At 35.9% G+C, this 25,099-nt stretch overlaps 1 long non-coding RNA gene across 2 annotated transcripts; it reads left to right on the plus strand.

The window, feature by feature from the left end:
* The first annotated feature begins 18,526 nt into the window (after positions 1-18,526).
* Positions 18,527-22,416, plus strand: LOC145800953 (uncharacterized). Of its 2 annotated transcripts, none has more exons than XR_014341586.1 (6): positions 18,527-18,896; positions 18,985-19,072; positions 19,826-20,008; positions 20,127-20,179; positions 20,700-20,770; positions 22,143-22,416. It is a non-coding gene; the product is annotated as an uncharacterized LOC145800953 (long non-coding RNA). The 2 variants fall into 2 exon arrangements; XR_014341587.1 differs by having other exon boundaries at positions 18,538-18,754.
* The last annotated feature ends 2,683 nt before the right edge of the window (positions 22,417-25,099 follow it).

The following is a 25,099-nucleotide window of genomic DNA, read 5'->3' on the forward strand; positions in this document are numbered from 1 at the left end:
ATTTGCATCAGTAAATCAGTTATTTAATCAGTGGCTCATATTTCATGCCATATCAGTCATTTAGAAATCATAATAGTCATACGTGGTACATCCAATAGCAAAACAGTACCGTAGGTCTTAATAGACCGAACAGTCAATTGATGGCTATCAATACAGTAATAGTAGTTCCAAGGATAGGAACTGACAGAGATCTCTGTAACAGTAGCAGTAACAGTACAGTAGCAGTAAGTTCCTATGGATGTCATGAATACAATTTACAAATAGAACAAACATTCATTCAGTAAGTAATATCATTTAGAAAGCGGTACAGTCAATTGTTCAGAAATAATTATAATTGAACGTATCTTTACAACATTGTTACTCACAGAGTACTGGATTAAAGACAGGCTAGTCAGCGTCCTCGGGTGCCAACCCTACACAGTTGCAGAATGAACACACACTAAGTTACACACTTAGAATTAATAGCTTAGCCCCTAAACTTGACTTGGTGCGGTTCTATAACATTATCCTCATTAAGATGCCTTAAACTTGACCTAGGAATGCCTAGGATGAAATGAGGATGCAAAAATGTACTTTAAAACACTTTTCAAAATTTGCTGAAACAGGGGTCCACGCTCGAGCGTGGCTTTCTACGCTCGAGCGGACATACAGACAACGAAGCTCCGCTCGAGCGTGACTTCCTTCGCTCGAGCGGGCTGTAAACTCATGAAAAGTACTAGTTGCATGATATTCACGCTCGACGGACTGTAACAAGCCCGCGGGGGACCTCACTACAGCTCGGACTCGATTTGTAGTCACGGTTCTAAATCTGAACCAAAGAGTCCAAATCCGGCAAATCGTTTTTGAGAAAACAGATTTTTGAAAGAAGTGCCAAACATGGACTGCTTTGCCAGATACAGAGTCGCCACCTAAATATTTTATTTTGGGAAATTTAGGAAACCCTAACTCGGTGCCAAAAAGCCACGTGTCCGTCATCACCAAAGTTGCCTCGGCTCGGGAACTTGGGTACAATTGGGGAAGGTCACTTCGTGAGCACCCCCGCTCGCCCGGTCATAGACCGGCCTCTACTAACCATGATATCTATTTTTGAAAACATTGTATGTTCTTATTCCGGTTATTAGCCCAGGTTACTATGTGATGCGAACAGCATACAAGTATAGACTGAGTCGCCTGAATTGGAACAAAACATTTCATGTTTGTTTGTTTGAAAGATGGTTTGCTACTCGCAGGTAGGCTTAAAATGCAGATTTTGCCACCATCAGGTGGGCTTATAACACATATTTGATGATTTGTTCCAATCCAAATAACCCAACCTTCACCCACAGGCATTCAGGCAGTTATATCACATAAGCAAATAGCCTCATGGTAAGCATGCTATTCATGGCAGTCACTCACATGCATGCAAGGATGCTAAAGCATAAAACTTACCGAGTACTCCAAGTCAAAACAGAAACTATGTTAGAAATCATGCATGGTCCTAAACATACAGAAATGCCTAATGCAACACATGCAAAATGCAACTATAGTAGGCTCGGCTATTCTAAACATGGCATATGGAATGCTACAGCTAACATGTATTCAACTTGGAATTGAAAATACAATGCAGTTAGTATGATGCGCCGAGCCCGGTGCATGCAATACAGATGAATGAATGCAAACATGCTGTCATACTATATGCTAATTGAAATATGCCCTAATCTAACCATCATAAGCAGGTAAATAAAAGGGAAGAAAGACGTGGGGTTGGAAGACATACAACACACACACGCACACTTATTACAGCATTACCCTCGCGCAGAGGGTCCAAATAAATATACAGCCCCAAATGAAAGAATATTACAGTCCAAATATTACAGTCCAAATAATATACCAATTCCTAATTAATCAAATTAACTAAGAAAATAAATAAAACTGGCATGCAAGCCAGGGACTGCCTTGCTTCTGATGGATGATACATGTCCGGGTTGTCTTGCGCGAAAATCCACCGGGATGCCCCAATTAGCCTCTGTTTGCCTTTTTCTTGAAATGCGCGCCAAACTCCGGAAAGTTGCTGATTCTTGATTTTTGCTGCAACAGAGAGCAGGAACGGGGCATAGCAATGTATTTCACAAATATATGCATGCCTCGATCCTCGTGCCACCAATCACGCATATCGATGCATGATGGCCGAGGAGCCGAATTGCGCAATTCAATGTAGAATGAATGCACATGAAAACACAACAAAACCTAACTCCATCATAGATGATCCGGAGTATCGGTGACTGGGGAATTGAGACGCGTTCCGTCACTCGGAGTACGAAACGCATCTCGTTTCCCGCGCCCGGGCTAACTCTTATTCCGAACACGATGCAATATGCATGACATGCATGAAATGCAACTAAGATACAATCCTAACATACACAATGCTATGGAATGACATGCCTCGAAATACGTGCACACGGGCACGCAAACCGAGAAAATGACAGAATGTGATCTAAGATACAACCTAGTATGCACTATGCTGTAAAAATGAGATGCCTCGAAATGCGTGCACACGGGCACGCAAACCGAGGCAATGGCATACGCAATGCAAATGACAGAGAAATATGATATGGGCTTACACTAACATGAGAGAGACTCAGCCACACTCACATAAGAGGCCGATGGATGAAAATGAAGTGCCTCGAAATGCGTGCACACGGGCACGCAAACCGAGGCAATGGCATACGCAATGCAAATGACATGAAATGGCATATAGAATGCAACATGGACTTATACTAACATGAGAGAGCCTCAGCCACACTCACATAAGAGGCCGGTGGATGAAAATGAAGTGCCTCGAAATGCGTGCACACGGGCACGCAAACCGAGGCAATGGCATACGCAATGCAATATGGCTAAAATGACATATAGAATGCAACATGGACTTATACTAACATGAGAGAGCCTCAGCCACACTCACATAAGAAGCCGATGGATGAAAATGAAGTGCCTCGAAATGCGTGCACACGGGCACGCAAACCGAGACAATGGCATACGCAATGCAATAGCATGGAAATGATATGGGCTTATACCAACATGAGTGAGCCTCAGCCACACTCACATAAGATGCCGATGGATGAAAATGAAGTGCCTCGAAATGCGTGCACACGGGCACGCAAACCGAGGCAATGGCATACGCAATGCAATATGGCTAAAATGGCATATAGAATGCAACATGGACTTATAGTAACATGAGAGAGCCTCAGCCACACTCACATAAGAAGTCGATGGATGAAAATGAAGTGCCTCGAAATGCGTGCACACGGGCACACAAACCGAGGCAATGGCATACGCAATGCAATAGCTTGGAAATGATATGGGCTTATACCAACATGAGTGAGCCTCAGCCACACTCACATAAGATGCCGAAGGATGAAAATGAAGCGCCTCGAAATGCGTGCACACGGGCACGCAAACCGAGGCGATGATATATGCAATGCAAATGACATAGAAACGGAAAGCAATCATTCTAATGGAATTTTAGCACTAAAATATGGGGGAAAACAGTCCCGAAATGAGGCGAAATGACACCAAATACATGGAATAGTCCCGAAATGCGAATTTAGGCACCCGAAATGGCCTATAGCTATGCCAAACATGCACGATATGGACATGTAATGCAAAGACAGAAGCTAGGCAGTCCCAGAAAAGGCACTTTCACAGTTATAAACATGGCCAAACAGCAAGCATAGGTAGGGCAAAAATGGCATGCAAGAATAGGGGCCAAGAGAGGGGTAATGAAGCAAGTGATATAAGCAAAATCCAAACTGAAAAATTCCTTCTACAACATTGAAGAGGGACCAAAAATATGAATGTTTACAGTATATGGCAAGCCTCAAATCAATATACAAACATGCTAAAAAAACGGCACAAGATTGAGGCTCAAAAGGTGCTATAACATGAAGTATACAAAATAATCACCAAACAGAAAAAAAAAATGTTAATGAAACATGAAGTATAGGCCAAAATAAGGCCACTTTCAGTTCTGTGAAAAAGCCAAAAACAGAAGCAAGGGGGGCTGCCAATTTATGCAAAAATGGGGGCCAAATAAGGGATATAACTACAAGTGGCACATGGAGGCATCAAATGGTGAGGGGTCCTTCTACAATGTTGAAGAAGGGCCAAAAATAAGCACATTCACAGATTACATCATGCTCAAAAACAGATTACTCATGGGCCAAAAATAGCATGCAAGATTATGACATATAAGAGGATCAATGAAGCAAGTGCATCATGGAGGGCTCAAACAGGGTTGAGTCCTTAATGAAAAGTGAAAATGAGCTCAAAAGAAGGCCACTTTCAGTTAGGGTCGGAGCTTGAAGCAATAAGCATATAGGGCTTACAAATGGATCAAGAAAAAGGGTCAAAAGAGGAGAAATGTCACTCACCCTTGAAGACCAAAGCTTTTGTTGCTTCTTGGACCAAATTTGTTGCCTTTTAGCTGCTGGAATTCCTCCTCTTGCTGCCGAAATGGAGTGGTGGTGGTAGAGCTTGGTGGTGATGAAGAAAACAAGGTGTAGGACTTAGGGATTTTTAGGAAAATGAGAGAGATGGAGGGAGCTTTGTGTCTTGAGGCTTGAAGAACAAATTTTCTAACCCCTAAATGTGATGCCACCAGCTGGTTATATGGACCAAAAAAGGGGAGTCAAGGAGGGGCAAAGGTAGGGGAAATGTAGGCAAGCTTTCCCCCACAAAATATCCCCCGGATTGGGATATTTTCTGGGGGAAACAGCTATACAGCTGTAAAGTATGTTTTGTGAGGAACATGGCCGGCCAAGTATTTTTGTTGCAGGTGGCCGGCCGGCCACCCCCCCTAGCCGGCCGGCCAAAGGTCAAAAGGGTCAAGTTTAAATAGTGGCCGGCCACCACAAAAAGGTGGCCTCCCAGGTCTCCTCTTCACAACCCTGTGGTTCGAATTTGGAAACTCTGAAACAGGAGAGAGAACAAGCCATTTTGAGGAGGGGTTCAAAAGGTTCAAATGGAATTAATGGCCGGCCATAAACTTTTAGGGTCCTCCCATGTGTGTACATCACAAATATGTGGTTCAAAGTTCAAGAAAAATGGCCCAGGTTGTTCAACATTAGCCCGGAAGGAGGGGTTCAAAAGGGTCAGGCAACATTAGTGGCCGGCCACCAACTTTTAGGGTCCTCCCATGTGTGTACATCACAAATATGTGGTTTGTGGTTGAAGAAAGTGGCCCCAAGGTGTTCAACATTGGCTCGGAAGCGCGAAAAACGGGCGTCGGAGGGCGAAAATGGAATATAAGTGGTTGCCAAGATAATTGCTGGCCTCCCACCCTCCAGTGACCTTCTTGGTGATGAAACAGAGGCACCTGCCAAAAATGAACGAAAAGCAATGCAAAACGAATGCTCGGGGGCCAAAACACGCAGTTCGGGGTCCCGAAAATGGGCTGCCAAGCACCGAAAGTGGCGTTCGGCCACGAAGTGGGTTTCTCAGGCCCCAGTGTCCCTTGAAAGGGAGAAAATAAGATGTATGCCAAAAATCAGAACAAATGGAGATGGTTAAGCGGTCCCGAACCGAGGCACACGGCCTGACGGTTCCGAAAACCGGGAACCGGGCTCCGAAATGGGAAAAATGGCCTACAGCCACAAAATGTAGCCCACGGCCACTGAGAGATGGTCTACGGGACCTCTCCCTCCCCTCAGGAAAAGAAACAGAGAAAACCGATTCTGGTTCGCAAACCGAGGCAAGACACAGAAGAGGGTTCGAAAATCCGGAGGCAGGGCTCACGGCCGCGACTCTGAGACTTCTGAACGAGCGCGATATGCAACATCACCAAGCGCTCAATTGGTGACGTCTGAGTCTTAAGGTCAGTCAAAAATGGGGTGTCTACACGGACACTCGATTTCCTCTCGAGCGTGAGACTCAGACCCTCGCTCGAGCGTGAATTCTCTCGCTCGAACGGACTGCAAAACATATGAACTTCTGGGCATATGTATTTCACGCTCGAACGTGACTTTCTACGCTCAAGTGCATGTACTCAGAGTGTACGCTCGAGCGTGAAGTCCTCTGCTCGAGCATGGATCCAAAATCTGGAATTTCCAGATTGATCCTCAAGCACAAAACTCAACTTCTAAAGCTTCAAACTCAATTCTTTTGGGCTAATTTTCTAGAAAACACTTAGAAACCCATAGTACAACATGCTTCAAAGATCATTTTACAAAATCAAGCCCAAAGGTGTGACAATTGAACACAATTTTGAATGAAACTTGAAGAATAATGCAAGAACATAACTTACATGAGTTCCTATGAACTCTAATGCTCTAAAACATAATCAAATGCAAGCTTGAACTTTAAAACATGGTGAGTTCTTGAACTACAACTAAAATATGAACTTGCATGTAAGAATTTTTATGAAAACAACCTCAAAATCCCAACATAAGGACATGCATGCATGAATGGACTCTTAATTTAACACATTAAGCTAATTCTTGACTCAAATTACTAATTTCTCATGAACCATGCATGTGACAACTCAATTTCATAATTAGGAGGGTGAGTTTCCTACCTTAAGTCTTAAATTCCCAATGCAGAAGCCTAATTATGCAATTTTCCTTCAATTTCTTCCAAGTTCAAGCAAGGTTCCTTGTTGAGCTCAATTTTTCTCCCAATTTTCTCTCTCTCACGTTTGGTCTAGGAGATGAAGTGAAGGTTGATGCTAAACAAGTGTAAAACGGTGAGGGTAGTAGTGGCCTTGAATTAAACCACTTAATGGCAATAAGGTAATAATTTCAAACTAATGTAATTTAACATTATTTAAACTAATTTAATCAATCCAAATTATATTTTAATTAAACCTACCATAAAATCCTATAAAACCTAATTAGCATATAACATTAATCAATTTCTGAATCGGTCGCCGATAAGGCTTTCAATTCGCAATTTGAAATAAAAACACAAACAGATCATTCAGTAATCAAACAGATAGAAATACATTTAAAACAATACACTCATACAAACAGATCAGGATTTCATTCTAATCAGTTACTTATCATGCTCAATCACAGTTAACACTGATCAGAGGTGCGGGTTGTCACACCATCAAATCAATGTGAGACAAACCTTAAACCAAACCTTTAGGAAATTTCACAAAAAACTCCATTTCATGAAGCTCACTTTGGCTTCAATTTTCCATTCACCCGATAATGGTTTTGAGTAACCAAATATATCACGTGAATCACAACATGGCATAGAACGCGTTACCACTTAGACCTGCCAACTTTGGCGCATGAGTCACACCTAAAAATTAGACCAAAATTAAGAAAAAATAAGATTTTTTCAAAACTTCCAAAGCTATTTCTAACAGATTCCACACCCCATGTGAAAGATTTGGTGTAAAATTTGGTAGATTACTTGGGGTCCATAACATTTTTCAAATACTTTTGATAATATGTAACATGATAAGGACCTTCTACAATGTTTTTTCTGCAATGATCTTGTATTTTTTTATTACTTCAAGTCACGACAATCAAATATATAATTCAATGATTGTAATTTGAAATTAAAATAAAATAATGTAATAAAATATCACATATTTTTTAAAACCACTAAAAGTCACAATTTTGTTTAGTATTAAACATATAGATCATTGAATTCATCCCAATAAAACCATTACAGAGATATCTATAGGGGAAGTAACTCCTCTCTCTCTCTTTCCCTCAAGTAGTTGAAAATTGACAAAGCAATTGAATATTACTTGACTTATAAAATATAATAATTAGTTATAATGATTAGGAAACCATTTGATTAATTGTAACAACTTGAAACAACAACCTAGTTATTTGAATGAGCCCATATTCCACGTTGTCTATTTGTTTGAATGAGCCATTTTTAAATACTTTGAATTTTTGAATATGTCAAAGAAACTTAAAAATATTGACATGAGGAGAGACGTGGTGAAATACAAAATCCATTCAAGGTGTTGAATTATATATTGAAATTAAGACAATATAAGTGGTAAATGGACCAATTCAAATTCAAGGAAGATGAAGGGGTCTATAATTTCATAATGTAAATTAATGAACGTGGATGCGTAGTCTTGTTGTACAACCTAAGTAGGGTATATTCACAATTTATCTCATTTGTTTCAAATGAAAAGGGTTGTCCTCTTTTGTAATTTTGTAAATATAGATTTTAGTTTTTTGATTTATTATATGATAAATAATTAGTTTCTTGTATATCAGAACCAATCACATGGTGCACAATGTAAGAAGCTGTACCAATCATAAAGGTAGGAGACATTACAGGGTATCTTATTGAGAGAGAGAGAGAGAGAGAGAGAGGGATTTTGATCTCCTTTAAATTTATTATCAAGCAAGCATGACAAAAGATAAGGAATTAATTGAAAGAAAAAAATGGTAGTAGATCACGATAAGGAATTAATTGAAACGAACACCATGCTAAACAAACATCAAACTAAAAAAAATATAAGGTCCAATCTTTGTCACTAAATACTGATAATCTCTTCATTACCTTGCAATTAAATACGAGATATTTTCTAAGTGGCACTCACTTGCTTTTCTACCTTGTATCCCTCATTTAATATCACAAATAAACATGCACTAAGGTAAGATTAATCACAAAACATGTCATGCTTTAAAAATTATATTTAAAACTAAAATCAATACTTGATGCTCCTTGTACGGGAAGCAAATATTCTTCGCTCTCCGTACTCCTCGTGTCCAGGTTTCACTTTACTCCAAATAACCTTAGAACACAACGATGGTGAGCTACCCAGCGGGTGGTGGCCGGAACACCCCTCCCAACGATTAAATTAGCATAGTTTTAGAGAGAGAGAGAGGACAAAAAAGAGAGTGCTCTGATAACTTAGAATGTCTCAGTATGTAAGGGTTCTAGACTTGTGCATGGAGGCGCCGTGTCGTTTATATAGTTTGTGCGCGCACCATCCTACTCGTCATTAACTAGACATATGGATGCACTACCCTCTTGTCTCTCTCCACGTGTAGGCACAAATACATCCAAACACCAATGGTGAAACTGCCTAACGGTATTGACGCATACGGATGACGGAATCTCTTTCCTGCAATCCAATCATGCTACGTAGCACTTCCTACCGAGTTGTACTCAGCACAACGCCACAATCTTCCCTCAGGACCGCACTACTTGTCCAGTCTTAACAGATAAGCCTGAACGTCGGCTCAACCAGTCTCGTCAATTCACAACGAGCTCTTGCACGGCTGATCCTGGCCTACCAAGTCTACCGGCGACAAGTCTCGGCCAACTCTTGATGAAATGTTTATCTCTAGACCAAGCTAACATCTCAACATCTGTTCTTAACTTGACCAGGTGAAGAATCCAACGCGTATCCAACATTTGACCGTGCTAAGACATCGGTCGAGCATACGGCCCCACTTTGCCCGAATTAAAACCTCGACCAAAACCCAAACTAGCTTGGCCCATGTCTGGTCATAAATCTCTCTCTCACTTCTCTAATGGCCCTGTTTGGTAGAGCTGTGGGAAAGTGCTTATAGCTTATGGCTAAACAGCTTATAGCTTATAACTTTCAGCTTAAGCTGATTTCCAGCTTATTCTTAAAGCATCTCCTGCCCCACTTAAAGAATAAGCTGTTTTCTGACTTCCACAAAGCTATAAGCTATAAGCTATAAGCTAAACCAAACACATCAAAATAGCTTAAATTAAGCTGAAAGCTGAAATAAGCTGAAATTAAGCTGTACCAAACAAGGCCAATGTTGTGTATATAGATAATGGAGTCTTTAGATATATTGATCATTTCACATCATTCATTTTTCTCCAAATACAATTGTTTAAATCATTTTTAGAAATGAGAAAGCCAGAAACAAATATGAACATTGTTCCTTACTGGCCAATTATCATAAAACTTTCATCAGACCAAGTGAAAAGGGGAAACAATTTCGTTTCTCTACCTAAAAGTGAGTTTACATTTTACCAAATCTTGAACAATGCCAACATGAATATTTGATGAACTCGTAGAAGGGTCATGTTTTTATCTTTTTGGTAGATGAAAAAAATAGCAAAAACAATGCTAAACTGATAATTTTACGAGACAAAAAAGCTCGAGATTTTGTCTTTAATAACATCTTGCAACTTAACCAAAAAAAGATATTTTTTGCGCATCAAAAAATCGAATTGACGTTGGTCTTACACTTGACAAATCTCCCTCTCACTATTCTGATTTGACAGCTATACTGTAAACTATGTTAAGTGCAAATAAAAATTATGAATATTTTACAAGTTTTACTAAAATTGATCTTGTTTCAAAATAGAACGGTGGAGAATCGTGGTGTTAGAAAAGATAGGGACTAATTAAATTATTTTATGATTTTAAAATTATTTTTTTCTCATTCGGTATATATATTGAAAATTTTAAAATGTAATCACTGGTAACATTTCCATTTTATTAATATTTACCCAAGTTTTTTTTTGGGGAATTTTTTTTAAGGTCCTTGGTATTAAGATTTTATAGTATAAAGGACACTCAATATTTTCATGATGTCTAAGGTCCCTCAACATCAATTCAGAGAAAATTCAATCCAGAGAAAATTCGATCCAGAGAATTTCTCTGGACAAATCACAGAGAAAATTCCAAATTTCTCTGCACCATCACAGAGAAAATTCCAAATTTCTCTGGACCATCACAGAGAAAATTCTAAATTTCTCTGGACCATCACAGAGAAAATTCCAAATTTCTCTGGACAACAATGAGGACTAGTGCTCTGCTTCAGAGAAAATTGGGTTGGTCCAGAGAAATTCTCTAATTTCCAAAGCAATTGATTCAGAGCATTCTCACGAGCCTTCTTCGGATTCTGAACTTGTTAAGCACCTCAAAGGCATCATCAAGGTCTACAATTATATATATATATATATATATATATATATTTTTAACCTTGCTTCCACTTTGTCCTCGTTTGGTTTTGGATTTGCTGTTGCTGTCGTAATGTCGATTCAGTGTTTGCGGAAATATATGCGTATGTGTGTCCATGAAAGCGAGTGTTTTGCTTTAGATTTTAATATGCACGTCTTTGTTTATAGAAATTTTAAGAAAAGAGAATGGCCAATTCAATTTCCATAAATGTCCCAAAATGTTTAAATAGTTTCTTGTTGCAACTTATTTATTTATTTTTTTATTTTGAATAAGCTGGGAAGTTGAAGTCATGATTGGCAGTGGTATATGCTTAGTTTTGTGGTGGGCCAATCTCGGTTGCTGAGTGCATGGAGGAAGTTTTGACAAATCCTTTCTGTATCACCGCCATTGAAGCTATATATATATATATATATATTTGTGTATGTATTCTAGAGAGAGAGAGAGAAAAGTGGGAAGTTGAGGTTTGATTTCAGTCAAATTTCTCTGTGATATATGGGTGTGGGAGTTGAGGGACCTTAGACATCATAAAATAATATTGTGGATCTCTTCCATTATGAAAAGTGGGAGAGGGACCCTAGACCAATTTTCCCTTTTTTTTTCAAAAAAAAATTAAATTTTTTTCGAGGCATTTAACTGCTATATTCCCCAAATCTTTTTTAATTTTTTTTTTTTTAAAAAAAACGGCTATATTCCCACCTAAATAGACATGATTTAGGGGAAGATGTAAAGATACAACCTTTCCGCGATTTTATCAATCATCGTCTCCATGATCGGCGCCAATCTAGAACACTGTTTAATTACAAAAAGACGATCTTGCCCTTCTCCGTTTATTTAATTAATTAATTTATTTATTTTAGCTGTGATGATTTGATGTGATGTGGACTACGGAACGTTCCGTGCTGTCCCCCTCGACTCATAATTATTGATTTATCCAGAGTATACGTCATCGTTCCCAAATTAATCACAAATGTTAGGGGTATGTTTGGTTTGTGTTTGAGAGATGTGTTTTAGAGATAAAAAGTACGAAAAATTGTTTGGTTTGGTTTTTTTCAAAAGATGTTTTGGAAAATTATTTTGAGAGAGAGTTTTGGAAAAAGTGATTGATTTGATGTGTGTGAGAGAGAGATTTGTTTGGAAAACTTGTTTGGTTTACAAGTTTTGAGAAATTTTTTTGGAAAAATTTGTTTGGTTTGATTACTTTTAAAAACTTATTTGTAGAGAAAATTTCCCAAAAATTTTTCAGAAATACAAACCAAACGAACCCTATGACCTTATTTGGTTTGTGTTTCTCAAAAATTTTTAGAAAAAATTCTCTATAAATAAGTTTTTAAAAGTAATCAAACCAAATAAATTTTCCTAATTAAAACTTGTTTGGTTTATAAGTTTTTCAAACAAATATCTCTCTCATGCACATCAAATCAAACACTTTTTCTAAAACTCTCTCTCAAAATAATTTTTTAAAACATCTTTTACAAAAATCAAACTAAACAACTTTTCGTACTTTTTATCTCTAAAACTCATCTTCCGAACTCAAACCAAACATACCCTATATCTTTTCATATTTATTAATTATTTAATACAAAATTATAATTTTATCTATTCTATCAATCACAATACATGTAGTGCGGCACGTAAGATCATCTATAATGATTATTCAAATCTGTTATCAAATTTAAATTTGATAAAAAATAGCTCATTTTTTGGTTCTAATGATTTCATCAAATTTAGGATTTCACTTTTTTTTTATCAAATTAAGGACCAATGTGCCTTTCATCAAATCACAGTTCAATATTGTTAGATTTTTATCACCGAATAACCACCTCAAGGAAAAAATTTATAAAAAACTTACATTGATCGGTCGATCGGCTGTACATCTGCCAGTCGACTTTCTGGATGACCATCTTAAGATAAAAATTTATAAAAAATTTACACTGATCGGTCTACCGGCCGAACATCCGCTAGGTCGATCGGTGTACTAATGAAGCTTCACAAACCTCCATTAGAGCACTTGATATCAAATTGATTTTTTTACTCAGATTTAGGTCTCGTTTGGAAACAAGTTATTTTAATATTTTTTTAACTAAAATATGAGGTAAAAAAATTTATGTTCGAAATATTTTTTTGATATTTTATTAAAAAATATTAAAAAAATAATTTTTTAAATAATTTCTTAACTTTTAAACTAATGACTCCTTAAAATGAGACTTTAATAAAATATTTAACGCACTGTTAGAGATGTTCTACCACTGCCCTGACCCTGACCAACCAGTAACTTCTCCACAATCCAATGGACACCATTGCACTTACGTCACGCCAAAATAGCTACTACGTGATTTGGCAAGCGCACCAGAAATGTTTGCAGAGAAAATCAACAGCGTTTAGGTGTACAGGAAGAAGCTAAACCAACTAATCAGCTGAAGACACGTCGTTCATAACCAATGAATGATGACGTGGCAGTAAATGATTGGAGATAAACATTTTCTTGCTGTGTGCTTTGCTGTATGGGAAGTATTCAGGTGAGTAAAACCGTTTGTGGAACCCATGATGTGAACACGTGGCCAACCTGTTGGCTTTGCTTTTCTGGGTCGCATAAGCCTTTACAGAAAAGGCATATCTTTAGAATTGATTTTTTTTTTTTTTTTTTAACAAAACAAAACACAAAAGAAAAAAATTTTGAAAAAAATTACAATACTGTAATTTTTTTTAAAAAAAATAATGAATTTATGAAAAAATTTAAAAGTTGAAATGTTTATAAAATTTACCACATATCTGAAAGTATTCACAAAAGTTTACATTGAATTGTAATTTCTCTTAAATTTTAATGGAGTAAATTATTTTGATTGGGTTAGTTTTTATAATTTTTACATATTTTTTTTGGGAATGGAAATAATTTTTAAAATTTTAAGAATATATTTTTTGAAAATTGTTTGAGATCTTAAAAAAATACTTACAGTTCTACCCACAATAATGTAGCAGGATATGTGTCAATTTTTTATTTGTTACACACTTAATTATAATAAACTTAACTCTTATGTCACATTATTATGAGTGAATTTATAAACATAAATATGTAAATTTCTAACATTACTTATATTTTTTAAACTCAAACAAACACGTACATAATAATTTACTCTCCAACTTTTTCTAATTTTTATTTTGGTCTCTTAACTTTAATTGTATTTTAAGATATCAAATGGAATTAGAACAAAGGCTGAACTAATTTATTCATTGTATGAAATTTTTTGTCAATGTATTTAACAGTGAGCGACTAAACTAGTCATGCATTGAAACATGAATTGAATTTTAACAACCTTATTGTTACAATTAGAATTTGGGGGATTAAACTAAATTTCCAAATGAAAATTCAAGAGTCAAAAAAAAACGTGCAAGTTACCTACTTGAAGGTTTCACACACCAAAAAGGCCTCTATAAATTGAGACTCATCCTATGTCCCAAAACACAAACCAAAAACTATTCAAACACTTCAAAGCCTATCCATTCATCTCTCAACTTTTTCTCTATTTTCACCTCAAAACAAAAACATAGAAATGGCAAATTTTGGCAGCTCTGCAATTCATATCCTTATTGCCATGGCAATGGCAATGTTGTTCTGTGCATCGGCCGCCATGGCTCAGACCATTGCTCCGTCACCTCCGATGGATGCCGGTGTCGGCTTTGCGTTGCCGGTCTCCGAGACATTGATTTGTTCTTCTCTGTTGTTCTCTCTTGTTGCTGTTTTCTTGCACTGATTTTGTTTTTGGATAAGTTGTTTTATTGCCGTTGGGTACACCATTGTTTCTTGCAAAGAGTGTGTTTTGTGGTGATGGAGATGATCTTCTTCATGATAGTATTGGTCATGATCTTTTGTCATGACTCATGATGATAGTTAGAGGGAATGATTATCTATTGTATTGATCTGATTGATTACTATAAATAAACTTTTACTATTTATCTAATTATTCTTTACTCTTGAAGTATCATAAGATATTGTTTACGATATGTTCTCAATCAATAATGTAGTAAAAAACTTTGCAAGTGGGATACTATTGATTCACATTTGTTATAATAGTTATTTGGTTGTATTTTGTATGATTTTAATGTAGATATTAGTTATTTGAAAAATTAGAATCGAAATTCAATTTGTTCCTAATTCCTGAACAAAATGAGATTGTTTGACGATTGTTCATCGAATAGTTTGAGATTGTTCAAATAATTAAGGCACTGAACAAAATTTAAATGCAAATAAATAAATAAATAAATCTTTTACATGCCACTGTCACACCCCCAATTCATCCCTTCCCCGCCCAATGTCGTCACCTGTGGCTTCTTCCTCCGACCCTCTGCGGTCCTCATTTGGGGTAGCGGAACTAATGGAAAATTGAATGAGAAGGGAGTGAGCACTACAAGAAAAGTGGGTATATGAGACGGGACTATTTGCGACGGCACACTTGCCGTCTCAAAAAGTCACTTTTTGCGACGGCAGAAAATGCCGTCTCAAAAAAGCAGAGTATTTGCGACGGCATCATTTGCCGTCTCAAAAAAGCAGAGCATTTGCGACGGCACTAAATACCGTCGCAAATACTCTCATTTTTTGAGACGGCAAATAGTGCCGTCGCAAATGCTCTGCTTTTTTGAGACGGTAAATGGTGCCGTCGCAAATACTCTGCTTTTTTGAGACGGCATTTTCTGCCGTCGCAAAAAGTGACTTTCGTGTTTTTTTTTAGTGAATATTTTTAAAATTTTAAATATTTTTTTTAGATGTACCTTACTTAGATGTATCTACAAAATAAAAAAATTATGAAAAAATATTTTTAAAAATTAATAAATACATAAAAATACAAAAAAATGTATTGAATTATTGTATTTTTGGTATTTAGTGAATTTTTAAAAGATTTTTTTTACAATTTTTTTAATTTTTAGGTGTATTTATGTTAGGTGTGTCTAAAAATTTTAAAAAATACTTAAAATATTTAAAAAATTCAGTAAAAACAATATAACACGGAAAACAAGAAAGTTTAATTTTCTCAAAAGAGTTTTTGGAAAACTCTAACCTAGCATAGTGATTGTGGTTTTGAGATAGCTTCATATATATGCAGTCACAAAATGGTTTGAATAAATTCAACGGTATTTTTCTGTCGCAAAAAAAATTTAAAAAAACAATGTCGTCTTACTCTTTTGATATACCATTTCTCTTTTCATTCATTTTTTCATCTTCCCGTCTCTCTGTCTCTATCTCTCTCTCTCTCTTCTCTTTATCTCTTTCACTTATCACTCTTCTTTCTATGTCTGCCTGTTTCTCTCTCTTATTCTCTCTGTGTCTCTCGCCTATATCTCTTATCTCTATCTCTCTCATTTCTTTTTTCTCTCTCTCTCTATCTCTCTCGCTCATTTTTCTTCTCTTTCTGTCTCTCTCTTTTTCTGTGTCTCTCTCTCGCTCATCTCTTTTCGCTCTATTTCTCTTTCTTTTTGTCTATCTCTCGCTTATCTCTTGTTTCTCTCTCTTTTTCTATCTCTCCATCTCTCTCTCTCTCTATCTCTTTTTCTGTCTATCTCTTTCTTCCTGTCTCTCTCTCACTCATCACCCTCCTCTCACTCTCTCTCTGTCTACTTGTCTATTTGTCTATTTCTCCCTCACTATGTTCGCCTTGTTCACTCTCTTACTCTCATCTTCTCTATTTATCGAGCTCATTCTCGATTTATCGATCCACTATAAGAAAATACACTTTTAGCAACCACTTTGTCTATCTTTCTCTCTCTCGCTCATCACTCTATCTCTGTCTCTCTATCTTTCTTCTTTATCTGTCTCTCACAAAATTAAAATATTTTTAAAATATTTAAAAAATTGATTTGAATTAAATTTTGAAAAGAGTTTTGAATTATCTGTCTTCTTTATTTATTGAGCTCCCTTTCGATTTATCGATCCACTACAAGAAAATGCATTTTTAGCGACCACTTTGTCTCTTTCTTGCTCATCATTCTGTCTCTTTCTCTGTCTCTCTATCTCTTTTCTCTATTCATCTCTCACTCATCTCTCTTTCTCACCACCCATCTTCTCTACTACATTTACCACTACTGCAAATGCCATTTAACTACCACCACTCTTCTCTTTCTCTCTTTCACTCATCACTCTTCTTTCTCTGTCTGTTTGTCTATCTGTCTGTTTGTCTGTCTGTCTGTGTGTCTTTCGTTCATCTTTCTTCTTTCTATCTCTCTCATTTGTTTTCTCTCTATGTCTCTCTCGCTCATCTCTCTTCTCTCTATCTCTCTCGTCTCTTTTCTCTCTCTGTCTCTCTCGCTCATCTCTTTTTTCTCTCTCTGTTTCTCTCGCTCATCTCTTTTCTCTCTATCTCTCTATTTTTCTATTCTCTCTCTCGTTCATCTCTTTTCGCTTTCTTTCTATATGTCTCTCTCTATCTCTTTCTCTCTTTGTCTCTCTGTCTCTCTATATCTCTTTCTCTCTTTATCTCTCTCTCACTTATCACTTTTCTCTCTTTCTTTGTTTCTCTGTGTCTGTTTGTTTGTCTCTCACTCTTTTGTTTCTCTCTCTTTCTCTCTATGTGTCTGTCTGTCTGTTTGTCTCTCTCCTCCATTGTGTTCACATTACTCACTCTCTCCCTCATCGTTTCTCTATTTACTGAGCTCTTCCACTACAAGAAAATGCACTTTTAGCGACCACTTTGTCTCTCTCTGTTCTTACCCCCCTCTCGAGAGATAGACGGCGACGGCGGAGACAACCGGTGACTCCACCACCGTTCCTAACCTAAATGACTTCCCGGACCTCATCCTCCTCCTCATTCTCTCATTTCTCCCCACTCTTGATGCCATTCGAACCACCTGTCTCTCTCACAAATGGCGAAACCTCTGGTTCTCTCTCTCCTCTCTCAACTTCGACTACCCTCTCTTCCCTCCCTCCGACTTTCCCTCCGACACCCGTCGTCTCTTGGGTAGGTGAGGATGGAGGGTATGGTGAAGAAATATCAGCAAAAATTTAGAAAAGTCGTCTTCTCTATCTGTCTATCTCTCTCTTTTTCTCTATGTCTCTCGTCCATCTCTCTTCTCTCTATCTCTTTCATATATCTTCTCTCTCTGTCTCTCTTCTCTCTCTCTTATTTTTTTCTCTCGCTCTCTCGCTCATCTCTTTCTCTCTCTCTCTCTCTCTTATTTATCTATTTTCGCTCTTTTTTTTTCTCTCTCTCTGTCTCTCTCTTTGTCTATATCTTTTCACCCATTTTTTCATCTTCTTCTCTCTCTTTTCTTTCTCTCTCTTATTCATCACTCTTCTCTCTCTCTCTGTCTATTTGACTCTCTCTCTCTCTCTGTGTCTCTCATTCATTTATCTCTTCTCTCATCTATCTTCTCTCTTTTTCATTGACCACAAAAAATTAACTTTTTTTTAATAGAAAATATTATTCCTACTTTTACCAAATAAAAAAATAATAATAATTTTTTATTCATTAAAATAAATATAAAACAAATAAATTTTTAACTTTACCAAATAAAAAAAAAAATTCATCAACTATAAAAATTATTTTAAATCTAATATAATTCCTACTTTTTTTTTTTTTTTTTTTTGTTCCCCCGCTTTCAAATCTAACCGTTCATTTCTCACCATCTCACTCACCTCATCTATGACAAACAAAAGAAAAAACCCTAATTGCTGTACCTCACTCTCTCAGTCTCATCTCATCTCATCACTGTCTCTCTCACTCTCTCGTTTCGTTGTTAATCTTCATGTTTTGCACCGATCGGCGATCACTCTCATCTTATCACTGTCTCTCTCTCACTCTCTCGTTGTTCATCTCATCGCACCGATCGTCTCACTCTCTCATCGCACCGATCTACTCACGGGTAAGCCTCTATCTCTCTTAATCTTTGTCTCTCTCTCTCTCTCGCCCCGATCGAATCTGAATCTGTGTTTTGTGTGTTTGTTTTGGTCTGAATCGCATCACACCGATCGTCTCACTCTCTCATCGCACCGATCTACTCACGGGTAAGCTTCTATCTCTCTCAATCTCTGTCTCTCTCTCTTGCCTCGATCGAATCTGAATCTGTGTTCTGTGTGTTTGTTGGACCAACAGATCTGAATCTGTGTTCTGTGTGTTTGTTTTGGTCTGAATCGCATCACACCGATCGTCTCACTCTCTCATCGCACCGATCTACTCACGGGTAAGCTTCTATCTCTCTCAATCTCTGTCTCTCTCTCTCTTGCCTCGATCGAATCTGTGTTCTGTGTGTTATGATTCTAGATTCTTTACAGTGATTTTTTAAATGATTAGGATTTAATTTTATAAAACTTGAAAATTAAATTTGAATGTTTGTGTGGTTTGTGTGTTTTGGAATTAAATTACAAGCTGCGAGTCTTCTTCTCAATTTTGGTCTCTATTATATTCATTTTGCTTGATTCTGTGTTCGTATCCTATTTGCGTTCAAATTGTGCTTTTCACTGTGGAAATTTTAGTCTTTTTGATTATATATACAAAGAAAAGGAGAGGAAAATGGGAGGCCAAAAGCCAAGGATGTTGAGCCTCATATTCACAAAGCTAAAACCTTACTTGGCTATGATCACCCTGCAGTTTGGATATGCAGGCATGTTCATCATCACCTTGGTTTCTTTGAAGCGTGGAATGAGTGAGCAATTTTGTACTCATAGAGTATCGTCATGCTGTTGCCACTCTCGTTATTGCTCCATTCGCACTTGTTCTTGAAAGGGCATCTTTTAATTATTATCTCTTCTGCTAATACCGCAGAAACTTATCATAGAATCGAATTCAGAATACAAATAGACAAAAAATTTACAAAGTTTATTATTGTAAATCCGATTTTGTGACCTATTTATGTATTCGTAAATTTATTCATATATATATATAGTTCGTTATTGATGTCTTAACTGAAACACATCATTTGTGTTCTTGTTTGCAGGAAAATAAGGCCCTCTGTTTGCAGGAAAATAAGGCTCAAACATCGCCATTGGAGTATACAACATTGTTAAGTATGAACCCTCTGTTTTCAAGGCCTTGTCTCCTCACTATATCATCATATTTTTTTCAAGAAATGGAGTCACTGGATGGACTCTCCTTGGTGCTATATTTTTGTGCATAACTGGTATGTTTGTTTGTTTCTCTATGGTCAACACTTGTATGTAATCTTATTGTTTTGGGTTTTATTAAATATATAAATAAGTTTGATTTTGATTTGAAAAGTTGTTAATTTAATGGGACAGGGGCTGAGGCTATGTTTGCTGATTTGGGTCACTTCAACAAGAATTCAATTCAGGTAATAAAAGAAAAACTCGTTTGAATGTAAATAATTCAAACTTCAAGAAAAATTTAAAACTTGATTATGTTTTTAAATTAGATTTGAACAATCTATTACCATAAAAACTACCCGCTAACTATTAAGCAATTACTTACTACTCACCATGTTGATATGGTGCTTTCAAACTAATAAGAGCACCAAATAATAGGATGAGTATAACCTGCCGACCTGGCCCACGTTGGTCTGTTCGTTGATAAATAAAGTCAATTTTATCTATCTTTTATACAACCTCATTAATTGGGAGTAACTCGTGCACATGTTATGATGGTACTCTAAGAATATTGAATCGTTTTCTTTTATTGTTGGAGCCACATTATTTTCTTGTTTGTTTAATTTTTTTTATTATTATTATTTTAACAATTTTAAGAGATTGATTTAGTGAATAAGATGGTCTCTTATTAGATATTTGAGTTCAAGTTTTACCATTATGCTATACAACAATTTTGCATTTGATTTTGTTCCAAAGAGCTTCTTGCAGCCGCAAATGCTGCTAATAATGCTCAAGCCATCATCACAACACTTTTGGAGGAGTATGAGAACATTTTTGATGTAAGTTGCTCTTAATGTGATTTTTTATTTTGTTTAATAAAGGTGCAGCTGTTTAAATACCTTCTTTGTGATTTCTATTTCTATTTCATACATCATGGGTCTTGGGGCATGTGCATGTGCCCATTTTCTCACTAGTCCCATTTTATATGAGATATATGTGTCGTTTGGTGTAGCTTATAATGCTGTTTATAGTTTTAATTTTTTTTTTAGTTAAATATGATGTTGAAAAAGTTAGTGGAGACAAATGGAAATCAATGGTAGAACATGCGAAAGTGTCTTATTTGGAAAGAGGCTTGAAAGAGAATCAGAAAGACACTTTTGTGAAGTTGGTGCAAATTGAACCATAACCTATACTTTTATAGTGAGGAACCTCAAGAAGTAAAAATTTTATGGTGCTCCTATTCAGTGAGGAACCTCAAGAGTCCAAACAGAACAAGTAATAAATAATTGGGTAGAGCTGAAGAAAAATTAAATGATGAAAAGTTAAATTCTATGTTTATTTCATTACCCAATCATTAATCAAGGATAAAGGGGGCAACATTTTGGATTCACTTGGACATAGCCCAGCCACATGTGCTTGTCACACATACACAGTGAGATAGAGAATAAATGTTACTTTAGTTTATAATATATTGAAAACTATGAAACACAAAGTCACCCAAGGAAATGTTCTCTGATTGCTTTTTTAGATTCATTTCTGTACTTCCTTATGTGCTCTGAGACTTGTGATCTGAAACCCATGAAGCTTTGAATGGATATGGATTGAGGTTTTCTGTTCTAAGGCAAGTCTTAATCCTTTAAGCAGATTGTGTTGTTAATAGATTCTCTTTTCATCTGTAAGTTAAAAACTCTCTCTTTAAATTAAGAACCTTTTTTTGACGTCCTTTACATAGATTGAAAACATAAAAATAAAAATAAGAAAAGAAGAAAAGAAAATAAGAGAATGATGATTTCTTAAGAAATATATTTGAAGGGATGTTGGGGGGTGGGGTGGGTGGGGGTTAAGAGTATATCATAAGGTCAAGGGTTGGAGAATTAATTGAACAAAGAAGGAAAGGACTGTTTGGGTCCTTTGGGATGCTGTGAACAGTGTCTTCAGAACAGTACCTTAAGATCAGGTTTGGTTGAGAAACTAAATAAGAGGAAGACTAGGGATTTAGTGCTCACTTTAGAGATTATATGAGCTGAATGATTAGCTGAATAGTTTCACAGATCAAAGAATAGAAACAACAATTATTTAAAATGTAATAATTTGTTTTTAACATTCGTTTATTTCTTTAAAAAATGTGATTTGTTCTTTATTATTTTGACATTTAACCAGGTCTGACATTGTTATTTCCTCATTATAATGTTTGTTTTTTTGTTCATTTAGGCTTTTGGAGGTGATGATTCAGATGTTGGATCCCCCAGGATTAATCTCACAGCAACAGCAAAATCAAATCCTCCTGTAGATTCTCAGTCACTTAGAGAGTCTGACATTCAATTAAATATGTTTCTTTTAGATTTTATTTTATTATTTTATTTTTTTTAGGATTTGGGTGAATTTTATAATTTAAATATGTTTTTATGAACATTTACAATTTAATTGTTCTTTGTAAAATATTGAATTTGATGGTTTGATTAATTTTTATTTTTATTTTCTGTTATGATGTTTTTGTGAATGGAATGTAAATAATTAGCTCTTAGAGAGAGACGGTACCACCGTCGGAAAAAATAAAAAATTTTAATATTTTTATTAATTTTGTTACAGGTTTACTTTTTGCGACGATATTATATGTCGTAAAAAATAGAAATTTTATTATTTTTTAATATTTTTGCGACGGTATTACACTGTCGCAAAAAATAGAAAATTTCATTTTTTATACTTTTTGCGACGGCACCACCCGTCGCAAAAAACAGTGTTTTTTTTTAAAAAAAAGACTATTGGCGACGGTGTTTTTTGCCGTCTCAAATAACCTTTTTAGCGACGGTAAAATAGAGCCGTCGCAAAAAAGTCAAGAAATTTCAAACGTTATTAGCGACTGCATGGTACCGTCGCAAAAAGGTAAAAATGCCGTCGCAAAATATTAGCGACGGCACTTACCGTCGCAAAAACTCTTTTGCAACCCCTGCAGTTGCGACCCCCCTCTTGCCGTCGCAAAAAGTTATTTTGCCGTCGCAAAAAGTATTAGCGACGGCAGTAGGAGTATTAGCGACGGTATTTTACCGTCGCAAAAAGTCAATTTTTTTGTAGTGGAGGAAGATGGATAGAAGAAGAGAGAGAGAGTTTAAGATTAGAGATTGGGATATGTTTGAAATTACAAAAGATGTACAAAGATAAAATTAAAATGTTATGAGAAAAAGATTTTTTATTTCATTTTATTTTTCAATTAGAAAAGTATTTACAAATATCAATATAATTACATTAATTTGGGTGAGCAACTATAAGAGAATTACAAGGAAGAGCTAATGATAAGAAAAATCTCCTCTAATAGTTTAGATATGATAAGGATTGATCTCCTAAACCCTCTAATAGTAAATAATAAATTTTTACATATGATAAGCATTAACCTCTTGACCTCTTAGTTGAGACTGCACATGAATTACTAAATACATTAACTCTGAAATGATTTTAAAAAGTTAAATATATGGTATAAATAAAAGCAAGTTGTGTGGGCCTCTCAAGTTTTGTATTTTTAGAATTATCTTTCTAAAACATTTAAAATAAGATCTATATTGAATATAAAATTTTAAAAATAAAAAAATTAGTAACAATTATATATAAATTGTTCAGGACACATACAAGATTACGTTTTCATTTGGGATATGCGTTGGTTTTTTAGCCTTTTGATTGTTTTAACTCGAGGCTAAAAAGTCTTATTTGGGATGGACTTTTTCATTTTTTTGACTTTTGTAAGGAAAAAAAAAATAATTATAGTTTGAATATAACATTTTATTTTATTAGTTTTTTTTGCCTATTTTATCTTTTTATAACTAAAATAACCAAAAAAAATAATGCCAAACATAACCTATATCTCATTAAATTTAACATTTCCCTCATTTTCTATGATATATATATATATATATATATTTTGTCTCAAGAGAGAGACGTGATACCACTTGTTCCGAAATAAAATGCATTCCTCTACTTAAATTATATCAGAATTGTAATTCCAGTATAAATTATTTAATTTAATTTTATGATCTAGGTGTTTAGATTGATGGAAAAAAATAAAATAAAATAAGTTGAAACAAATTATTTTATTTTATTTTTTTTAAAAAGATACACTTTTTTATAACGGCTGGACGGCCAGCGAACTGCCAGCCGCTGCCAGTCCGATTCATACAACGTGTCGCACTCCTATGCGGTGCTGTGTGACAGCTGTTCCGTGAACCAATCAGACACTGCCACCTATCACACTCTTAATTGCGGGATACACACGCTCTCAAACCCCATCCCTATAAATACCGAACCCATCCTCTTTCTCTTCACTCGCAACTTTCTCAAGAAACAAACACCTCGGCTTTCTCTCTCTGTTCTTCAACGTTTGAATTTCACTCTTCTACAAGCCCCTCCTTTCTTATCTCTCTTTTGCAATCACTCATGGCGCAAGTTAGCTTCGTCCTCGCCTTCGTCCTCGCCGTCTTCTTCATGGCCGCCGCCACCGTCGTCTCGGCTCAGGATACCGCGATGACTCCGGCACCGTCGCCGGACGCCGGTGCGGCGTTCTTAGTGCCGGTTTCCGGCGCCATTGTTGGTTACTCTCTCGTCATCTCTTTTCTCGCTTTCTTGAGGCATTGAGTGAATTTTGATGTGAGAAATTTTTAGTTGTTTTGTGAGGGTTTTTTTTTTTTTTTTTTGATGAGAGTTGGTTGTTGTATATACAGTAAATAAAATATATTATGATGCAATAAAATTTCTATATTCATTTATTTTATTTGTTAATCCCATTTTCAGTATTTAAATTGATTGCAAATATGTTAATCACTTTCCTCTGTTTTTTTTTTATTTATTAATATAATAGATGAACACCAAAAATTTGTTAGCCGGAATATGGGATTTTGACTCGGGGATAATTTTGAGTTGAAATCTTAACAAAATTACAACTTAATTTTCATTTGAATGTCTAAATTATATTTAGAGATATGTTAAAGTTAATCCACCATTTTTCTTTTTCTGTTATTAGTTTGATTTTCTGTAGAATGATCCTCATGATTTAAAAGTGATCACATACCTCCATAGAAGATGAAAACAAAATTATATTAAGTCCGTTTGGGAACATGCTAATTTAATAATTTTTTAGTTATTTGGTTAAAATATGAGTTAAAAAAAATTAGTATATTTGGGAT

Source organism: Camellia sinensis, chromosome 10 (assembly GCF_055761805.1).
Source record: "Camellia sinensis isolate YWXY chromosome 10, ASM5576180v1, whole genome shotgun sequence".
Taxonomy (NCBI): domain Eukaryota; kingdom Viridiplantae; phylum Streptophyta; class Magnoliopsida; order Ericales; family Theaceae; genus Camellia; species Camellia sinensis.